General features: G+C 36.2%; 1 protein-coding gene across 1 annotated transcript in view; it reads right to left on the bottom strand.

Annotated features, from left to right (window-relative positions):
* LOC102546835 (uncharacterized) overlaps positions 1–23,372 on the bottom strand; it is a 479,532-nt gene that overhangs the window by 211,020 nt on the left and 245,140 nt on the right. The window contains exons 42-46 of the mRNA XM_087601102.1: positions 18,661–22,054; positions 18,259–18,380; positions 15,431–15,447; positions 14,287–14,391; positions 13,577–13,664 (exon numbers count right to left, since the gene is read on the bottom strand). The gene's annotated coding sequence lies outside the window, so the exon portion shown is untranslated. The remainder of the gene's footprint in view (positions 1–13,576; positions 13,665–14,286; positions 14,392–15,430; positions 15,448–18,258; positions 18,381–18,660; positions 22,055–23,372) is intronic.

Raw genomic sequence — 23,372 nt, forward strand, 5'->3', positions numbered from 1 at the left:
TTAGAAAGATCTGATTAGTATTAGAAAAAGAAATGAGGTGTTCTATACATATAAAATTAATATATCCAATGAACATGGAATAGCTTAAAGTATAATCATGCTAAAGAAATAATTTAACAGGTATTATGAAAAAAATCTTTCAAGATACGTTCATAATTGTATCTCTGCCTTTTTCTCTTATCTCAGTGAGTGTGTGTGTGCTTGTGTGTGTGAATGCATGTGTGACTTTCTTATTTTTATGATTATAATTTAATTAAATTTCTTCTTTCCCCTTCTTTAAACTTCCCATAAGCCATACCACAATATCTTTCACATTTATGACCCCTTTTACTAATTTTGATGCATGTATATATGTAAATACACACACACACACACACACACACACACACACACACATATATATATATATATTCTTGAATATAACATAATCAGTAAGTTAGTTTTTGGTTACTTTGATGTATATTTTCAAAGCTGAATTTTCTGAAAACACAAATAATTGATGTAATCTCCCCTGAGAATAGTTACATCATCCTTTTCCATGTTTCCTCAGATGCCTATTCTTTGTTGAGTATGGTTTAGTCCTTGTGGATTGTTTTTCATAAAGTTTAACTCAATTTTGAAAGGTCAGGTAACTGATGGGGCTTCTAATATTGTTAGTAGAAATATTATTATAACAACACTCCCTGATCACCTGGGTCTTGCAATTTCTTTTGCTACTTCACTTTATTTTACCATGAACATTAGGTGTGAGACTAGTCTGTGGATATACCTATCATGAACTTGGAACCTGGAATTGGGGGAGGCCCCTGCGAGTCTATGAGGTTCACTGTACCTAAGACTTCTAGCAGTGAGGGATATGGATGCTCAAGTGGCATCCTTCTGTAGCCAGGCAGGACTCCCTCTGAATGGGTAATGGCACTACCTCACCAATAAAAATTTCAGCCCCAAATATGTCTTATCTACAAGAAGAGCAGGGGCACAGATGTCACAGCGACTGAGAGAATGATAGACCAATGCCTGGGCCAACAGGAGATCTTTCCCTTGGGCAAGAACCAATACTGCCCCTGTCCCCTTTTTATTTGCTTGTTTTTTTCATTTGTTCCCTTTCCTGGTTTCCCAAATGCAAGCCCCCTATCAATCCCTCCTCCCCTTCTTCTGTAAGGGTGTTTCCCTCCACATTTACCACCCTTCCAGCCACAACCACAACATTCCCCTACACTAGGGCTAAAATCTTGGCAGGACCAAGGGCTTCTCCTTCCATTGGTGCCCAACACAGCCTTCATCTGCTACATATGGAGTTTGAGCCATGGAGTCTTTTGGTAGTCCTTTAGTTCGCTGGGAGCTCTGGTTGCTTGGCATTGTTGTCCTTCTGGGGTTGCAAGCCCCTTCAGCTTTTTCAATCCTTTCTCTAATTCCTCCATCGAGAGTCTCATTCTTAATTCAGTGGTTTGCTGCTATAATTCACCTCTGTATCTGACATGCTCTCTTAATGGTACTCTGTCATGCTTTTTCAGAGGAAGCTAGCTAGCATAACTGTTCTCTGAGAGGCTCCACCAAACAGCTGACCAAAATAGATGCAGACTCCCACAGCCAAATATTAGATCAAACAAAAACACTTGTGAAAAAGTTTGAGAAAATATTGAAGAAACTGGAGAGGATAGGGACACCAAAAGAACACCAGCAAAGCCAAATTATCTGAACCTATTGGGGCTTCTAGAGAAAGAACTAATGACTTAAGGAGCCAGGGTGGGTTGACTCCACAGGAGGAACCTCCCACTTAAAGACAGGAGTGAGTGGTCTTCGAGGGGGAACTGGTAAGTGCTGGGCAGCAATAGGGATGTAAAGTGAATAAATGAAAGAAATATAAAAAAGAAGTATGTGGCTATAAACCTTCAACAAACAAACAGACCAACAGAAATAATGTGCAACTTCCAAATTAAAAAGAAAATTAAAAGTCATACATAGTTATGATGGCTATAAACCATATCATAAACAACATAGCACAATAACCTTAAGTGTGCAGTGGTACAACACATAACTGTGTGACGTCCAATGCTACTCTAATTGCATTTATAGCCTGTTCAAACAGAGGAAGGCAATGACTACTACTGGAAAGCTAGTTAACTACTTGATGCTACTGAAGTTATGCAAAATGGAGAATTCTAACCTTAAATTTATTAATCCAATATAGTCACAATACAATGCAATATAACAAAATATTGTATAATATTTTAATCTAGCAACAATGTATAAATATTTGTCTGAATATGCAAAGATAAATTTAGTCTTCTCCGCTCATAAAGAAACTCTTCATTGTAAAAGAAAATCATTTCAGAAAGTCCTAAGCAATCAAACTATAGGTTGGTGGAGCTAGTCTCACTGTCTTCTTACTACCAACTTGTTGATTTAGGGCTATGTACCTGATCAAGGATATATGGATCTCTAATGAAAGCTGGATATCTACTGAGGCCAAACATTACTGAAGAAAACACAGTCTCCCTTCTCCAGCAGACCATCAAATGCCAAGGATAAATAAAATAGGAATGGGACCTCATGAGGATTGCCCAAGCCATGTTTACATTTTAGCTACCTTGGTCTGGTACAAGTCTTGTATATGCAGATTCAACTGTTTGCAGCTCATGTGTGCAACTCTACTGTTGTGCCTACTACCTTTGGTTCATTTGATACCATTATATTCACTAAAACTGACTAAATAATGTAGGTTGACTGGCCAGCAAAACTCAAGAATCTTAACTCCATGGCATGGGATTTCATGCCCAAAGCACTCAGCATTGACTTTTACTGGTGTATTCTACAAATAAACTCAGAAGGCCATAATCAGGCCCAGGGATATTTGTGCTTAAATGAAAAAGTAACCCATTGAAGATAATTCAAGGACCACAAGAATATACATTCTATATATTCCAGAAATACCTTTGTGCCACAACACTGAATAGTGTCTCTGAGCTAGTCCTAAATTTTAAATGTTGTCTCTCTAAAGTTTCAGGAAATGAGAATATTTTGTGCTATTCTGTTGTGAGTCGCAAAGTAATAGAATAAGAGAAGCACAGAGGACTTTCCTCTACATTCTGTAACACATGTAAGACAGACAAGTTTCTAACAAAATAGTCACATTTACTGTCATTGCCAATAAAGTCGATTTGAGATTCCTTACAATATTAAAGTCAAAAGAAGAGTCCCCTATGTCTGTTATCTTTATATTTTCTTTACTTCTTACCACCATACTATGTTGAAGTGAACACTAAGGATAAGTGTGCTACAAGACACATATGTAAACATCAATATTTTACTAACTTCCCTCAATTATCATTTGCCTAATAACAGCCCTCACCATGGTGATAGAGATTAGTGATTCAAAGGAACACAGAAATTGTTCAAGATAGAATGTATTGTGTGCAATAATCAGTAGTTTTATTATATGGTCAAGGAAATAAATTATGCCAAACACTACAAACTTAGCAAACTATCCAAAGTCAGTAAGATAATCAATACTGGAAAAGAACCTACAGTGACCAATTTTCTGAATCAGTGTTAAATATAATCACATTCTAAATATACCTGCAGATTAGTATAACACTTGCCATCAGCAAAATAGCTTCATTTTGTAGCAGAACGAGACCATTACATTATACCAAGGGTCAAAATTCAACTGACTGTGGTATGCCTAATGTCAATTGTTAAATTTAAAAGCATCATCAGCACTCAAATAAAAATTATTGTGGAAGAGATGGAAAAATGTAAATCCAAAGGAATAGTATGCCTGCTAATGAGAAACACCTGTATGTGTTCTGTATATGACAGAGAAGCTGTATCCATGAAATTTCCATCATTAACATTGCTAAAATGAATGATATGACGAGACTCCAAGATTAAGTGTCATTGGAGATATGGGGAAAATTAAAAGGCTTCCTGAACATCTATAGATATCAATGGGTTTTAAGAAATTGAGAATCGATCTTGTTCTAGAATGAGCCTTTGAACGGACACAATATCTGAAGTATTCAGCATTAAACAGACACATACAAGTGGGCAAACAAACACACACACACACACAAACACACAAAACATAATGCATATGTTTGTGTGTGTGTATGTGTGATCAACACTTCTTGAATCCATTAGTCATCATATATATAATAATATTACATGGTTAGAAAATGCATAACAATATGCCTAGAATTTGAAATCAAATATGACATATGATAGGAGCTGTGGGTGAAAGATGAAATGATGTAAGAAATAGTTAGCATATGTGTTCATATATGAACCATGAAAAATACTTAAATGTTCCTAAAATTGGTACATTAAGGAATGGAATTTAATGAATTCATCTTATAAAAGGGGACAGTCCTCAATCAAACACTTAGGCCACCAAGTAAATTGTTCAGTACTGGAAATGTGTTATTTCTTAATTCTTTCATTAATGTGGTCTCATAGACTCTACAGCAATCAAAGGCTACAACCTAGGATATCTGCTACTCTATACACCTTAACTGCGAGTTCTGTTAATAGAAATGTAGCTTATTTATGATATGAGATACAGAGAAACTGAGCTGGTGATAAACTAGAAGCTTCACTATTGCTGACTAGAAGTCCTGGTATTGGGAGATACTCTACATATAACTGGTAGAAAGAAGAAATCATCAATACTACCCAGTTACAAATGACACAACCTATAATCGTGATATGCCTCATGAACTCCTTGCACAAAATTCATTGAAGTAATCATTCATTTTTATGCCTTTATGATGTAATCCATAAAGAAGAAATAATAAAGAACATTGTTAATATGACAAAAAACCTGATAATAGATGTGACAGGAGCCTAGTGGAAAACCTGATAGTATTATTTTCCTAAAGTAATCCAGTAATAAATTGACTCCCATAAATAAGCATATTTTTCAAAAATCATCAACAAAGCTTCTACTTGTAGTAGATAGGAAATAACATAAAATCTCACAACTGTACAATATGTCAAGAATGAACCCTTGGAGTACTTGCAGCTAAATGAGATGTCCTTAACGATTCTCTCAGTTCAATCCTCAGAGATTTCTGCAGAAAAGGATGTAAAAAGATTGCCAAAGCCAAAAATGGTGAATAACTGAAAAGAAACAGAAACTTCTAGACAAATAGACCTACTAGTAAATTTGAAGTCACCAAGCCACTGATAGCAAAAAAGATTGCATTGCTCAAGTCCCATAGGCAGAGCAATCAATTTCCTCAATAGTAGGACATTTTCATTCAGTTCCTTAATAGAACCAACATATGCTACAAACACCTTTGCTGTTTCAGACACTGTTAGGTTTTCTGTGGTCAATAACTACTAATGAAGTAACTTACTGCTAGCCCTAGAATTTCCAGTGCACAATGTGGTTCAAACAAATATCTACTTTTATCTTTTCTATACCTATTAACAAAATCTCCTTTCCTTTGCACCATTTGTAAAATAATCATCAATGCATGATACTTTGAATGCATTTTCGTGTCTATTTAATGAGTCTCCAAAACTTTAAAATATGGAAAGACTACATAATGAAGTTACAGAGAAATAAAATGATATTATATAATATATGGTTAGAACAATGATGCAAATATCAGAGCCATTACACTATATGTAATAATAGAACTTCTGAAATAACACTAGTAAAACACTTGAATCACCCAGAGTCAACTCTTCTGTGAAAGCATCAGCTAATATCAGGAGTCCAAAGTGAAGGGGACATTAATTCAAATATAATCAATATTTAACACAGCATTTGATCTTAGGATATATTATTTCTTCCTCTCATCACTATTAAGTATGCTATCCTTGACAGGAGGCACTAGTTCTTCTACAGAGAATTCCTGGACTTTACTAACAATGATGGTTTTAGTATGTCTGACTCATTTTTCTCCATCATACCCAAAGAGAATGACAAAGGAGTTGCTGTTCTCCAGTGCTAAAACTGTTATGTAATATCCCTGGGGTAGCAGGATGGCTGCATTTTTCTACTGCTATCTTAGTTTCACCTTCAGCCTGCAACCCATGATACCAGAATCCTGGAGGAGATTCTACTTATGCAGATTATTTCCACCCATACCACTTCTTTCATAAAAGAGAATGAAACACTGATTAATATAGAAGCATATTTACACTGACCAGAGATTAGCTTGTCTTCATCTTCTATGAAATCCTTATGTTTAAACCCATACAATAGTCCATTACAAAAGTATTTTCTGTCTTGAGTTATTTTTCATAAGAACTTCCTATATTTGACTTCATATATCACCCATAGCATGGCTGCTAGGCTTATTCTTTCCTTTCCCTCCCACAGGAATCAATCTCAGTTTCCAGATAATCTCTGAAGGCTGGTATAACTTCACAAATCTGCTAAAGCCTTTCCAACTTTAAAGAAATCCAAAGAGTTCATTCAAACTAACTATAAATCCATGTCTGCCTCCAGATCCTTGCTTATTACTTGCTTTTTTTTAAGTCAGCAGTGAGCCCTACTCTATCAGTCTCAGTCAAGTGGATATCAATTATTTCTTTTTAATAATTCCCTCAGCAATGATTTTCCCATCTCTACTTTCTTCTAGTATTTAATAGCAATAGGTATTTTCTATGGTGATGGAACTGTGTTTATTATAACTCATATGAGATGATTAATCAGAAATTGATTACCATCTATTGTCTCCATTTATGAAGACTATGTCCAAAGGGGCAAATGAGGATAAATTGCTCAGTTTATCTGCTTCCACAGCTCACACACTGATGCAATCTGTCCTCATATCCAGTGAAAATGAAGGCCAGGCTGTGAGAGTTATTTGTTTATTGAAGCTTTTCTGTAATTCTAGCAGTTTCATTGTTGAAAAGTTTTTGATGAACACCTTCATACACTTGAACAGAAATAAGAGTAATATCTACATGCTGGCTCAGGGACTTTCCATTGATCTTTAGCAAAGTCAGGATTCAAGTTGTATCTTTTACTTTTCTAAGTCATTCTTTACCTGTTACTATAAGACTTCAATGGGATCCAGGTCTTGGGGTGATAGATGCTGATAGATTATTTAAAACAATAGAGAAATTTGAACAAGTTCTCCTTCCTACAGACAGCATATTCTCAAATGGCCACATTTAACTATTTGTACATGGACCAAAATCCAAGATAGAGTGCGAAGAGAAAGTAGTCAGAACTGGCAGGACTATCCACACTGACCTTTACAGCTTTATCTACAGCAAAATTTCCTTTTGCCTAGTAACCCAGGAAGATAGACTTCATCATTGATCTCCTGTCCCAGGTAAAAGTCTCCTCCCAGAATTCGGCATAAGAAATCTCTACATAGCCATTATCGAACCCACTGGTCTGTGGGAAAAAATCATCCTATTTCTCCTAGTTATTGGAGGTTCTAAGTGACTGCCAATTCCACAGGTACTAGGGAATGTCAAAGAAGTCTCTTCTCAGGTGAGAGTTGCTGGGGTGACCCAGCATATAAGTTCTTCTGCAGGATTTTTAACTAGGTATATGGCATTGAATACAGGACTTCTAAAATCCTGCTTAGAGTTGTTGGAATAAACCTCGAGGAAACACTTTTCAACCCTGACCAAAGCAGTGATGTTTTTTGAAGGAGAAGAGGAGGTGGGAGAAGAAGAAGGAGGAGGAGGAGGAGGAGGGAGAGGAGGAGGAGTAAGAGGAGGAGGAGGAGGAGGAGGAGGAGGAGGAGGAGTATCCGAAGAAAGGAAATAAAAAGTCCAACCCTGGAGATCTTCATTAGATGTGTAGTTACAGTCTGATATTCTTACTTACTATATGCTATAGCACAATTAAAGAAAGTTAACAGATACAGTAAGAAGAAATGGACTTTACCTTGGGCTCTGGATCCAATTAACAACAGACAAAAACAGCTTGTGGTACCTGGCGCTTAGCATGTACCTGACTTCATGGCATTTACACTGGCTATTCACAAGAAAGCCTCCTTTTCTGTCTGTGCCCTTTTGATTGTAACTGTGGGCTTCCAAGTAGAACATACTGCTCTTTCTGCAGTTTTCAGATTTCCAGATACTATGGTTATGTTCATGAGTTATGACATTAATCAGAACTTTATTTCTGTTAGAGTGCTCTTCTATATATTCATTGTATTAAATAAAGGTATGATGGGTTATAACCCCAATAAAGCAATATTACCAATTAGCATGGTATATAATTTAAGAGGTATTTTAGAGAAAAAATTAAGATCCAATGAGGATAGAACACATAAACAATAGAATGACTTCCCGAAAGGAGACGGACATACATGTCCCAGTCCCTGAGCAGCACACCACACTATCAAGGCTCTGGTGTACTTCGTAAGTGACAAGCCACAAAATTGACCAGGCCCTCGTTTCTGCCCTAGCCTTCTGCTGCAGTGAGAAGTATCGTCAGGAGCTGTCAGAATAATGGCATCCTGACATCTTCTCAGCCTGCAGCTGTCACAGAAGCTATGCATGGTAGCGTATCACCTTCCTGCCTCAGAAATGGCTGCTCCTCAGGATCTGTCCACAGTGGGGACACTATCCTACCTCAGCCTACTGCCATCATGAGCATTGTCCTTGGTGGTAACTCTTTCGTGGCTCTTGTGAAACACCACTGCAAGATTTGTCTCAGAGAAGCTATCCACAGGGAAGCACCAAATCTCTAGCCTTATCCCAACAAGCAGTTCCCCAGAGATGGTGCTTCAACAAAAGCTAGCTGCAGGCAGAAAGTATTTCCCACCATAACCACTAGGCCCAGTGCCAGAAAAAGTGGGTGAAAAAAATCTACTAATCCTTGAACATGAAATTTTACCAAGCCATGATTTCCCCTCACACCCCAAACACAAAATCTCTAAACAGGTGAGCAGGAAGCCCATCTCTGAAAAAAAAAAAAAAAAAACCACCAACACCTGTAGGGTTGTTAATGTCCCCTGTCTATTCTGCCAAAGGACACAGCTGCTCAGGGAGGCAGGTCAGGGGAAGTGACCCTGCTCACCCCATGTTGTCATATAGAGGGTGTCAGGCTGTAGTGAAGCCTGGAGTCACCATTTGAGGGGTGAGAAAACTCAGTCTGTGGCAAGAGACAGCAGGAACTGGCTTGGGAGTCCCCAGGCCTACAAGGAGGCGAGGGCCATTTGGTTCCCAGGCTCTCAGACACCCAGGCACAGTGGGATGTCATGGACCAGCTGAGAATGGAGTTAGAGCCTGGGTCTGGATCTGGCAAGGGTCAGGGGTCCGGGGAAAAGGAGGAGCTCCAGCTGGTCCAGTGAGGAGTCTGTGGATTGTCTGTGGTTGCAGGCTTGAGCTTGATGGCATCTGTATCTAGGAGCAGAGAGGCCTTCTACAGGAGAAAAGACAGTGGCTCTATATGCAAATGCCGTCTCCATGGCTCCCCATGGTGGATACTGATGAAAAGAGGCAGTCCACGGTTTTATGACATTTATTGTCATGGCAGAAAGTGGATGAGTAAAATCATACCCCACTTCTCAAAGTTGTTATGAGGTTAAATATCTTTTACATGGAGGCATGTCTGGGAAGAAAGACTCATTGGCTAAGCTCTTCTACTAGACTTCCTGTCTAGTATCACTTTTGTTGGAAGAAGCCAAGAAGAAAGAACCAATGAAGAGAAGAAAGAAAAGAAAAGGAGTGTGGCTGAGGCCCCTGAGCTCCTCAGCCCAATTGGAGATACTCTACCCTAGAAGCTGCAAGGCCTCTGCTGAGAAGGCTTCCTCTCAGGGATGTTGTTTTGGACTCCTGTATCTCAAGAAGCCCTAGCACTGAGACACTGTCCTACCTCAGATTTCTAAGGTTTCTGACCTCATGAATCTCAGGATTCACTTATACTGGAACCTGTCCCAACTCAAAGTTATGTGTTTCCTGGGCCCCCATATATTAGGTTTTCTTTCCATTGGAATTTCTTTTCCTTTCATAGCTGTATGTTTTCTGGCTTCTAAGTTTCCAAATAGTCCTACCATCCAAGTAAAAACACACATATGAACTTACAAAATTGATTGTAACATTCACAGAAATGTACTATACAAATGAAGTTTGCTGTTTCTCAGAATATTGTAAATAGTTCTAACTCAATATCCATCTATACTACTTCTGGACATATAGCCTGAAAATGCTCGAACCATACCATGTTCTCCTATGTTCATAGCAGCTTTATTCATAATTGCCAGAAACTAAAAACAATTCAAATGTCCCTTAAGTGAAGAATAAGTAAAGAAAATGTGGTTAATTTTCACAATGGAATATAACTCAGCTATTAAAAACAAGGATATTCTCCCCCTATCATCTGACCAAAATAGATGCAGAAACCATAGCCAAACATCAGATGATACTTGGGAAGTCTTGTGGAAGAACTGTAGGAATATTGAGGAACCTGGACAGGACAGGGATTCCCCCAGATCAATAGGGTCAACTAACCTGGGCCGCGGGTAGTTGTGTTGTGTGTGTGTGTGAGTGTGTGTGTGTGTGTGTGTGTGTGTGTCTATTGCAAAAACTAGAGCAGAGGATATCCCTGACACTGTTGCCTGCCTGTGAATCCTCTTCCTGTAATGAGGCTGCCTAGTCCAACCTCTTCTTTGGGAGGAGATGGACCTAGGCCTGCAGTGACAATGATCATGCCCAGGGGTGTCCTCCCTCTCTGGGGAGAAGGAAGGAGGAGAGTGGAGGGGCCGTGTTTTTCTAAGGGACCAAGAGAAAGGGAACTATATATATATATATATATATATATATATATATATATATATATATATATATATATACACACACATATATATATGTATATAAATTAATAAGTAAATAAATAGTTAATATATATGCTTTTTTTAATTCTCCCCTATCCCTTGTAGCACTATTGTATCTGAGCTCCATGCAATCATTCTTTCTTCTATGCACCAAATGAAACAATTTAGTGCATAATGCTTAAATAACTGACATTCTACATAAGAATATGTAACTTCTCAGGGCAAAAATTACTAAAGGAACTCCATTCTCTCAAATCAAGCACCATTTCAATAGCTCGGACAGGAATTCAACTTCATGAGTTCTGCCCCTAGCCATTGAGGAATATTAGCTGGCTTAGTCTGGCAGAAGTCATGCGCATGTAAATGGGAATTCATGTGTTCACAAGTTTTGTCATGCTCACGAAATACTTTAAATACTGGTAAATACAAATGTCTAATAAATCTAGATTAGGTGATAAAGTGTTCTCAATGCACTAAAATTTACCAAGCTATCGAGGTCAGCTTGTGACCACCTCAGCCTGGCAGGCTAGGGAAACTGTGAAAATACCCACTACAGGCAGAAGCAAACCTGTAGTAATACACCTTATCAACCTGAGCAGAAACTTCTGCCTTGACTGGAGCTGTAAAATTTAAGGCTCCAGAGTTAACAAGCTGTGGCCTTGATGTGCCAGAGTTAACAAACTGCAGCCACGATGTCCAGGAGATAACAAGAAGCAGCCTTGATTTGGGTCAGAGTTGACAAGCTGCAGCCTTGGTTCGGGTTTACTAACTGCAAAGATATAGAAACTTAGGTTTAATGCAGTACTGTTACTACAACCATGTTACTGTTCTAGCTATGGACTTTGTGGTCTCTCTCTTTATATAATCTGTGTTGAATATTAAAGTTTGAGACTTGATCAGAACACTGTCTTGGCTCCATTTTTCTCTTGCCCCTGCCCTTTTCACTTCCAGTTCTCCTTTCAGGTGAGCACTGCTCAACCTTAAGCTACCTCACCTGGACAACAAACCTTTCCACTAATTTCCCTTATTTACTGAGGGTACTTCCTATACTAGTATGTCATGATATTTATATATATTTTATATACAAATGTCAGGTCCTTATATCTGCACGTCAAGAATTTTCCTAAAGGAGCAAACTCTTCGGCCTTGAAAATTTTGATATAAAAAGAAAAATTAACACACTCATATTTATTAAATAACCACAAGGACTGCTTAATTTATATAAACATTCAACTTCCAATCTTCTTAAACTATGTCCCTGAGGTTTTAATATGAGCTCCTACTCATGTTTCCATTTTATTTGTCTTAATACTGGACTGAATATTGGAAAATATAAAACTGTCAGTGCTGTTTCCCTGTGAGCCTCAGACATGTAGTATAAATAAAGAATCACAGAAAACACTGATGTATGACCAAGCCACACACTGCCCAGGCAACTGCCAAAGTTCTTAAAATCATTCAGTTATCCAATAACCACTTGTTTAAAATTTTCTATATCAAAATGCTATAACCTCTCTGATGTCATTCATCTTTATACTTCATCTATTTCTTTTTCTTTTTTTAGAGCTAATACTTTTTTCCCATCTTTATTAAATTGGGTATTTATTATTTACATTTCAAATGTTATCACCATGCTGTATTGAAGTGAAAACTACTGATAACAACTCTAGGTAAACATCCTGATATCATCTTTCCTTAAGTGTCAACATTTTGCGAATCTTAGCCCTTACCAGGGGATTCGAAGCTTTGTGGTTCCAGGACACACCTAAATTGTTTACATTTTTTTCTTGTTAGTAAGGTAGATTTATGCCATGGCAAAAGAGAGAAATTATGCCCAACTTTCTATAGATAGTGAGGTCGTAAATCTGGCAGGAGTTCTTACCACTGTCACTTTTGGAATGCTGCATTTAAGATATCAATTGTTGTCCCAAGAAATTAGTGACGACCTCACTTTCAGCAAAATAATTCACTTTATAGCAGCTGGAGTGCAGTACAGAATTCCACAACTATATAAAATGAAAGGAATACGGCACTATGTTGTGTGCAATGAACACAAAAATTAGAAAACATTGTGCATGAGGTGGAAGAAAAATGTTAGATACAGAGTAACAGGATATCTGCTGTGAGAAAGGGTCTCTTATTTATGATAGTGAAGATGGATTTAAAAATATCAACAGTAGAGATGCCTAAAGGAGATTAAAAACTTTACACTACAAGGTCTCCTGACAATATGGATGGCAGAAACCTCACAGGCCATGGTTCTAACTGAAGACCTCTATGGATAATTAATGATGATAAGAGGGAGAATCAGTGACTTCTTAGGATAAATCCTTTATTACATATGAAGGACTCAATCCTAAACACAAATATAAGTTTGTCACCTAACAAACTCAGCAATTTGTACTTAAGCAAAGATAATTGTGTGTGTGCATGTGTACATATATATGCATGTTTATAAATTTGATATAAATTATGTTATATAGACATATATGCATATATATGTATACATAGGAACACACACACACACACACATATATATATATATATATACACACATATATATTCTCTTGAGTTTAATGTAAATCATTTAAAGATGAGGCTACTACTTAACAAGTAAATGAGAGATGATTTATAAATGAAATTCCACTTTCAAAATCATTCCACGAGATTCATTTGATATTCAAAGGATTAAATTAAATTGAAGTGCTAGAAACTCGTGCGTAATGAAAATAAATGACAAATATGATACTTTATATATAGAAGCAGCACATGGGCACATCGTTACTCTATGTTACATAGTAACTGACAATACCCACCCTTGCCTTTTCCATTTCACATTGTCCTCAATGTCTCAAAGCAGTTGGTGAGTGTTGAGTTCAATGCTAAGGCAAATGGCTGAGACAACTGTAACATCAAAATAGAGAGGCCTTCAGGTTCTGTCAGTAACTTTTAGTCCTTACCTGTTAAAAGTTTAGCTGGCATACCCAGCCCTTTACCAAGAACTCTTCAGCTGAGGTACTGGGGTGACATTCAGTCAGAGGCTCTATAAAATCCTAACATTTGGTTGCCTGCCCCTTGTTGTCATTTTTGCTGCCTGGTTCCTTCACCTGGTCCTCCTTTCTCCTGATTCTATTCCCTTTCCCTCTCTCCTCACATGGCTCAGGATCCTGAATTCTCTGGACTCTCCCAGATGTGTCTGCCTCTGACTATGCTCTCCCTTTTATCTACAGTAAATGTTCTCCTCAATCATACCTAGGAACATCCATGTGCTTTCCTTACCTTTTCATTTATTTTTTAAGTGGGGGGAAATAAATATTGTACATTTCTGGTTATTAGATGTCTGGTGTTTAAATCTAACAAGAAAAATCTTCGATTTTGTGAAAGGGCATAAGACCTTTTGTAAAATTAAACATGCAGTAATCAAAAGAAATGTAGATTGTAGAAAAATATAAAGTTCAGTCTAATTATTTTTCATGAGCAATCTACAATCAATAAAGAAATGATAAAGCAAATGGCTTTACAATACCAGAATTTCTTGGTTGTAATCTCCAGTGTTAGAATCTCAGTATGCTGAGAGAAAGCATGGCTTTAATGCTTGAGTTGCAACAATATTGCACAGCATAGTCAGACCCTGTATTAGAAATAAATGACACAAATTAAACGAAAGCATATGAATGAGTGAAGATGAGTATACTGAAAGCAATAAACATGTATTTAAGATTTTTAAAAACATGCATATCTATTTTTAAATCTTCTAATTCATTGACTTGAAAAAGGAAATAATTTTCAAATCTATTAAAGAATAAAAATGTTATATCCAGAGAAAAGACAGATTAATTTTTGTCTTATGGTCAACCAAATATAAACTTCATAAGGAACTGCCATAAGAGAGACAAAATTAACACAATAATAAAATAGAAACTTAAAGCTGGAGAACTTGAATTTTCAATCATCTTTCAAAACTAAGGCCAAATTAGTTTGAAGATGATGTGGTATATGGCTAAAAAGAAGTTAGTTAAGTAAAATTGGGTGCTTTAAATTAACTCATAGATAGATAGATAGATAGATAGATAGATAGATAGATAGATAGATAGATAGATAGATGTAGATAGATATAGATATAAATATTTGTGTATATGACCATGGGTGAGTGAGGGCTCTGTTAAATATAAACAGGTGTATGATTACAAGGACACCATTAGGTCTCTAGCTCAACTGAATTCTAGCTTATTATCACTGAGTTTGAGATTTTCATAGATCTTATAGCTTAGCAGCTCATTGGACTTGCAGAATAAATTTGGAATTAAAATGCCATGCTATCATTCCCTCATATTATTTTGCTTTGAAAATGCTACAAGTCAAAATCTATATCCCCATATTCCATGACAAACATTACATGAATGAGCATTCTCCTTACCGTAAATCACACACAAGACAGGGAGAAACACACACACACACACACACACACAAACACACACACACACACAAACACACACAAATACACATGCTCACACACTTGGGTGCATGTACCAATGAATCTAAAACGCTTTTGAGATTTGCAGTAGTCACCGAAATTTTTAAATTGGAAGAAGTGAAGGAAATAAGAAAATGTAATTCTTGGCTCAATAACACAAAACATATATTAAAATTGTCCATAGAACAACACATACCAAAAAACTTGAAAACCCTGCAAAGAAAGCAAAATATTATGAATTAGTTTTTGGTATATTGGTGAAAAATAATTAGTAAGATGGAGTCAGAAATTACAGAAAAATTAAATGTTGAAATTACTACAAAATATACATTCTGTAAAAGGAAGTATATATTCAAACACTTATTATGACACGAATAAATGAACTACTGAGTGAAGAGGATGCCCCAAAAAACAAAGGGGAGTATACACACAAAACTAATACGTTTGGTCACATTAATACCTCTATTCAAATGCTCCCCTTGGTTTTCTTAATTTCTCAGTATGATCCCACTCATGGATCATATTGCAATAAATTGATGAGATATGAAAGAGCAATCACAGCAGAATAGATAAGTAAAATGAAGTAAAAATGATATTCCCTATATATATATATATATATATATATATATATAACATGAATTAATAAAAGCATAACTCGATAAATAGAAGCATCTAATTTTATATCACATTGGAAAAGTCTAATATTCCACAAGTATGATATTCTTAAAGAAAAAAATTAGTAATGCTCAATAGTCATTTCTACAAAGCATTTCTAAGAGTATTAAAGAAGAAAATATACAAATGAGTATGTGAAAACACTAAGGATGGTCAACATTAAAAGGGAATCATTAATTTATATTTATTCCTAGCTATCTAATGAATTTAGAAAATTTACATGAAATTACAAATACTTTAGAAAACAATATACAAACAAGGAGCTATGCCTATTTAAAAAAAAGAAAAAGAAAGGAAAACACTATAATCAGGAAAAATTCATTTGAATTTGTGGGTCCGGGAGACTACCTTAAGCACATAGTCTATTACGGACTCTTGGATACTTTCAATATTTTGCAGTTAAATTCCTATTGCTGAAACATTTCTTTTAAAAATGGAATTATAGAAATTTGTACAGTAACTACCCCTGATAATGCCTGGTCCCTGAGTGCTATCTTTCAAAGAGCAGAGAGGTGTTATAAAGGAAGCTATTAAGAGAGAAAAGTACTCAACTGTAAATTTAGCTATGATGAATTTGAAAGACAATGGCCAGCCTGGCAATGTATCATTAAATGTGTAAGATGTTAGACTCCAGAGAATTAAATAACCCTATTAAAACGGGGTACAGAGCTAAACAAAGAATTCTCAACTGAGGAATACCTAATGGCTGAGAAGCACATAAAGTAATGTTCAACATCCCTAGTCATAAGGGGAATGCAAATCAAAACAATCCTGAGATTCCACCTCACACCAGTCAGAATGGCTAAGTTAAAAAAAATCACATGACAGTAGATTCTGGTGAGGATGTGGAGGAATAGGAACATTTCTCCATTGTTGGTGGGATTGCAAGCTGGTACAACTATTCTGGAAATCAGTCTGGTGGTTCCTCAGAAAACTGGACATAGTAATAACTGAGGACCCAGCTATGCCACTGTTGGGAATACACCCATAAGATGCTCCAACATATAATAAGGACACATGCTCCACTATGTTCATAGTAGCCTTATTTATGATATCCAGAAGATGAAAAGAGCCCAGATGTCCCACAACAGAGAAATGGATACAGGAAATGTGATACATTTACACAATGGAGTACTACGGAGGTACTCATGACTCTAGTCACATATGTATGAGAGGATGGCACTGTCCAGCATCAGTAGGAGGAAAAGACTTTGGTCCTCCAAAGGCACATTTCCCCCACTCTAGGGGAATGCCAGGGCATTGAGATGGGAGTTGGTGAGTGGGAGTGGGGACATCCTCAGAGAAGCAAAGAGAGGGGGTATGGGAGAGGGAGAAAGGGGAGAAAATTTGAAATGTAAATGCATAAAATATTCAAGAAAAATAAAATAAAATAATGTCTACTGACTTAGACATCATATCAATAGCTAGTACCAAATTAATTGGACTCATTTCCAGGTTAAAATGAAGTAAACTATGCCTCACATTGTAAACCAGCATTACAAAATTTGATTAGTGTGGCCATGAAATATAGAGGACCTTATTGCCATTTAAATAAAATGTAATGGAAATTAACTACATTGCTTCATTTTTTTAAGCTGGGAACGTCAACTGATTCAGGGGTTTTATTTATACACAATATGTATTTTGGCTTTGTATAGATGTATATATGTAACAATAACAATTAATGAAGAGCTAATTCATTAAAAACTAGAATTATGAGTAAACAGAAAGAGTTTTAGCTATAGAGATGTGGAAAACACACTAGCCTTTCATTAAATTCTCACATTCATTAAAAAAGATACAGCCAGAGGACTTGGCAGAGATTCAGAATAAGAGAATGTAGGAAGAAACAGAAGGATTGAGATGAATATGACCAAAACTCATTATGTAAATGTATAAAAACATATTTATTAAGGAAGTTAAACTCAAGAACTAAAAAAAAATCATGTACTGTACTGAAATTTCATAATTACATAGAAGGAAGTAATACAATCTGAAAAGGATCACTAACGTTCAACAAATTAAAAAGAAAAATATACAGTGGATGCCACTTCACAAACATTTCCTAGGCATATCCTTAGAGCAAATAGGGTAGAAAATGAAAAGTGAGTATTTCTAAGGAGAGAACAAACTATATCTAGTTGGAAATAACATCATGTTGTTTCTATAAAATGAGTAAGGCATACACAAAAATGTGGTTTGAAAATATGCCTAAGAAAGATGTTAGTATAGGAGGAAAACAAAAGATTTAATGGATTTTATGTGAAAACTGTTAATAATTGGAAACCAAAGGTAAAATGCTCAACAAATTATAAAGCGAAGAGAAAAGAGGCCCACGATTTACTATACCATGACTAGGTGTTTGACTGTGTCTTCAATGAAAGTTTCTCAGAACTTAGTGGAGAAAAAGCACCTCATTCCCTGAGTCTGAGCTCACCGTAAGGAGCATGCAGAGACCCTGCATCAGGAACCTAAAATAGAAAGTAAATGTTTAGGAATCATTTATTGATTAATTGTAAAATATGAACACTTGAACAGTAAATCATTTCCATATAATTAGTCAGATCTATATCAGATTTAGAAACTTCCAAATTACTAGACAAATCTTTTTAACATTAGTATGAGTGCAGTATTCACAAGCAATGTGAAGATTGGGTAGATTAAGCATCAAAGCCACCATGTGTGTTATGCTCTTGTTCTTATTATCAACATAATTATAAAATTTGTACAAAACCACCAGAAATCCAGTACCAGTGAAATTGTCCAGAAAATGAGAAGAAGATCAATGTACTCCAATCACATTTCCTCTGTAAAAACAATAGACAAGATAGTCCTGTTGGAGATCAGATACCATAGTCAGGCTACAGCTTTAGGGAGAGCCTCCACTACATTTATGGGAAGAGCACAACATGGAGACAGAGCTGCATGTTTTCTATATGTGTGCCAGGGCCTCATTCCTTGTAGGTTCTTTGGTAGGTGGCTCAGCCTGAGAGCTCCCAGAGGTGCAGGTTATTTGACTCTGTTGCATAAAGAGAATCCCATCCCTTTCAGGGTGCACATTGTGGGAGGACTCTAACCTCTCAAATGAGAAGGGGAGGGAGATAAAGGGAGGGACTAGGTGAAGGGGAACCGGATAGGGACAGTACATAGGATATAAATAAATGATTGAATAAATTAATTAAAGTTGATAAAAATTATTGGGATATGACAGTACACATCAGTAAGAAATTATTTGAGATAAATTAAAGGATCAAAAATAATATTTACTACCTGTCATTTAACTTATGTTAAAATTTCCAAAATATGGTGATATCAGACTCAGGCACTAAGGAGGTTTTTCTCCACCAAGTTCTGATAAGCTTTCACTGAAGACATAGTCACCACACTTAGCCATTGGTATGGTAAAATATGGGCCTTTTTCCTTCCTTTTCGATTATTAATTTTTAACACTTTTCTCTTTGGTTTCCAGGTATTAATTGCTTTCACATAAAATTCTTAAGAAGTTTCTCAAATCTTCTGTTTCAATTTTATAATACAGAAAAATTGGATTTTTCACAGTGTATGTACTCAAATTTTATATTTGTCTCTTTAGGGGTGCGGGAGTGCATGTGGGAGGGTGGGAGTCTCTCTCTCTCTCTCTCTCTCTCTCTCTTTGTGTGTGTGTGTGTGTGTGTGTGTGTGTGTGTGTGTGTGATAACAAACAATAAAAATATGTCAAGTTCCCATCTTTTCCCAGATATGACCAGTCCCACAGCTCTCTGTAATCAGATCCCCTGGGGAAAGTGCAGGACTCTAAGAAGTGTGGACAATCTTGAGAGTACAGGGTAGACCACCACTTCTGTTCACATTCCTGGCCCAAGTGGAATATGGCTAGAGCCCTCTGTACACAGGAACTTAAGAGCAGTCAGGGACAGGATTCCTCTGGTGAAATCTAAATCTTGCTTTTTCAGTGTGTTGGGAAACACAGTATTTGCTTTGGTGGGAGAACTGCGTTCTGATGATGCCAAGTAGCCTTGGTTTCTGTTGTTAGGTTCCTGAAATTACCACTCACAATCTGGTTATCTCTGGTGTCAGTTGGACTTGCTATCTCTGACAGTGGCTTTACCCTCCTGAAAGCCTGTGCGTCAGCCCTCCTGGAGATAGGCTTTCTTCCAGCAGGATCTCAGGTACAAAGAGAGCTCTGTCACAGGGTCAGCTCCAGGAGCAGATAGAAACTGGAAGGATCCTGTACCAGACTACTCCTCAGTTCCTGTGTCCAGAAGGCTCTAGGTGGAAGAAGCTGAGGAGAATGGAGACCCTATAGAAAGAACTGCAATCTCAACAAACGTGGACCCCCAAGAATAAATACAGGTGCTCTCAATTAAAGGCAAGAGTGTTGCTACCTGAGTCAACTTATTCCTATGTGTATTTGATCTTATAAATAAGTAACAGGCACAGCCATAGCCACTGGAAAGAGAGAAAGTTATGAAGCTTGCACAGCTGTTTGACATAGTTCTAGCAAAGCTGACAGGATTGCTGCAATCACTGTCCTTGTATCCCTAACTTCCGGGTTTCTGTTTCTGCTCATCACGGTATAGAGTACTGTCTGTATTATGACTTACCTCGTCACTTTTCCTGAGTAAAATATGTCTAAGGGAAATAATTGGCCTTGAGAAAAAGGACTTACAGCTGCCAGTTTTTTGAGCCAGTGTAATTATTATCTGAACTTTAAATACAACTTTTAAATTAGTGTTACACTCACCATCAGCAAAATAGCTTCACTTTAATAGACCATTAAAATAATCTAATCGTAAAAATGTAACTGACAGTGCTCTATTCCCAATGTCAATTGAATGATAAAAGAAAAAAATTACTCAACACATAATGCTCAGAGAAGACACAGAGGTAACAAAAATATGTTTCAGAGGAACAGCATCTCTGCTGTAAAAACCGACTTCTATATATGACAAAGAAGCTGTATCCAAAAAAATGCAAAGTAAGAATACACAGTGATTAGTAATAAGACGACACCTCAAGAGGAACAGTAAAGTGCATGGTAGAAGGTGAAAGGTCCCACAGCGTGATGAAGAACTTATATACTAAAATATGTGGAAGTATTCTATAGCATTGTTTGGAGAGATAAAAGAAATATTTCAGACCTAAATAAATGCATATATACAACATATATTTGAGAAATATACAACTGCTGATGGATTCAGAAGTTGGTCATTAACTATACATACTTTTATGTATGCAAATACAAATGTTAATAAGAATACGCCATGTTGTAGGATTCTGTAATTTCAGTGTTGAATTATCTTTATTATTGTTTCAGAGACTTAAATGTAGTGCTACAGGTTTTCAGTGGCATTCTGATTTTGGGATGTCACATGATAATCTCTGTATTGCTAGCCTAATCTGGCTCCTCTTATCCATTTGATCCCAGACCTGTAAAGAACAATAACTGACATTTACCTTTTTCCTCTTTTCTCACCTATACATACTACATTAGAGGCAATACCAAATAGCCTCACAAAGTTTATGCTATGGCTTTTACCTTACAGCACAAGTGACTCTGTAGGATGGCATTCAACATTACATAAAATTCTCAGTACCCGCAACAGTAGACACATTGCTAATTCTGTTACTAATGTGCTATTCCCAGGCACAAGTCAGTCACAAACAATGAACATGATAAAGGAAAAGACAGCTATTCTGTGGTTTCTATAGCTCCTAGCCACTCTCCAGGTGACCTCATCTTATTGTTGTATGTTGCCACAATCTGTATTGTCCATTTCTTTGCTATCAACTCCCTACTATGTTAAAAAGAAAAATGTTAACACCAAGTAAAATGTCCCCCTGTAATCTCCACTAATTTGTACAAATATGTTCAACTACTTGTCTTTTTCCTCCTTTCAAGAATAAAATCATTGCTCTTCCCAAACTCAAATTCCATTTTGTTTTATTCATTTACATTCTTGTAGTCCTTCCCATATTTTCACCAAACTGTCCTTTCCAAGCAAGAAAGATACCATTCATATATCATTCACATATACGAAGACACCTTACCTTTGTGATTGATGACCTATTTATTCTAAGCTATTCACCAAACTATTTTCACTTTCGTAGGAGTTGCATAAAACATGTAGCAAATTAGTTGTATACCCTAGAAAATACAGATATGGTATTTGTTTAAATAAATAATAAAGAAACAGAATTAGGTGCTCCAAAATGAACAGTTAAATGTATTTGTATATATGAATATGGGTGAGTGAAGGGTCTATAATATGTTTTAAGGCAAGGTCAACATGCAGTGTCTATCTTAATCAAATCCCAGGACATTTTCGTTGAAACAGTTTGTTACTGGTTGTAGAGCTCAGTAGTGTATTCGACTAGCCAACAAATTTTGGTATTATGATGCCATGCCACACGCCTTCTTGTTATTTTTTATTACTTATTCTAAGTAACCTGATCCATATCCTCATGGTCCATGATGGAATTTTGAAAATGAGAACTCTCCTCAGTCCAAAATACCCACAGCCATCAATAAATCATAAACTCTTCTAAGATTTTCAGTAGAAAGTATAATTTTCAAAGCATTTGAGAAATGTAAACATGATATGAAATTTAATTTCTGATTCAACAGAACAAAGGGTGTATTTAAGTTGAACCTCTTTATATATACCTAAAATTAGAAAGCTAAACAAAGACAACAATGCTTTTGGACTTAACTTTTGTAGTACAGCTGAAAAATAATTAGTAGGGTGGTAGCATAATGATCTCAGACATGGACAATGAGGAAGTTCTCCACTAAGTTCTGATAAGAATTCACTAAAGACACCGTCACCACACCTTGCTGGACATATAATAATTCATGGATCTTTTACTCTTCCATTTCAATTATTAGTTATCTCTTTTTCTCTTTTGTTTTCAATTATTCATTTCTTGAATGTTAAATTCAATTAATTTTTTGTTTTCCTACATTAGCCTGTTTTCTAGCCATATATTAAATTTACATTTTTCTGTTTTACTATTTCTGCAGAAACAACATGATTTTTTTTAAAAACTAGATATAGTTTAGTTTTTCTGCTCTAGAAATACTCTTGGTTCATTTGCTACACTAATTGCCATGAGGAAAATATCCAGTAATCGGTGAGAGGACAGTATAATTCTTTTTTTTCTAAATTTTGAAAAATTACTGATTCTTGTACCTTTCGAGATAATTTTTGTTCATTTAAATTTATTCAATTCCAGTACCAAATATAACTTGATTTGTTGATAGTTAATTCTTATATTCACTGTTTTAACAAATGTTTTTATACATATTTATAATTAGTTTCAGTCATTTCTATATAAAATCTACTATCTCATCCTATACTTTTTGTCCTTTTGCTATTTTTTTTAAATTTCAAGTATATAGGGAGTTAAAACAAGAATAGTATGTTACATAATTGTCACATTTCTGTCTCTCAAACTCTTGCTGT

This window comes from Rattus norvegicus, chromosome 1 (assembly GCF_021556685.1).
Source record: "Rattus norvegicus strain SHRSP/BbbUtx chromosome 1, alternate assembly SHRSP_T2T, whole genome shotgun sequence".
In the NCBI taxonomy this organism is placed as follows: domain Eukaryota; kingdom Metazoa; phylum Chordata; class Mammalia; order Rodentia; family Muridae; genus Rattus; species Rattus norvegicus.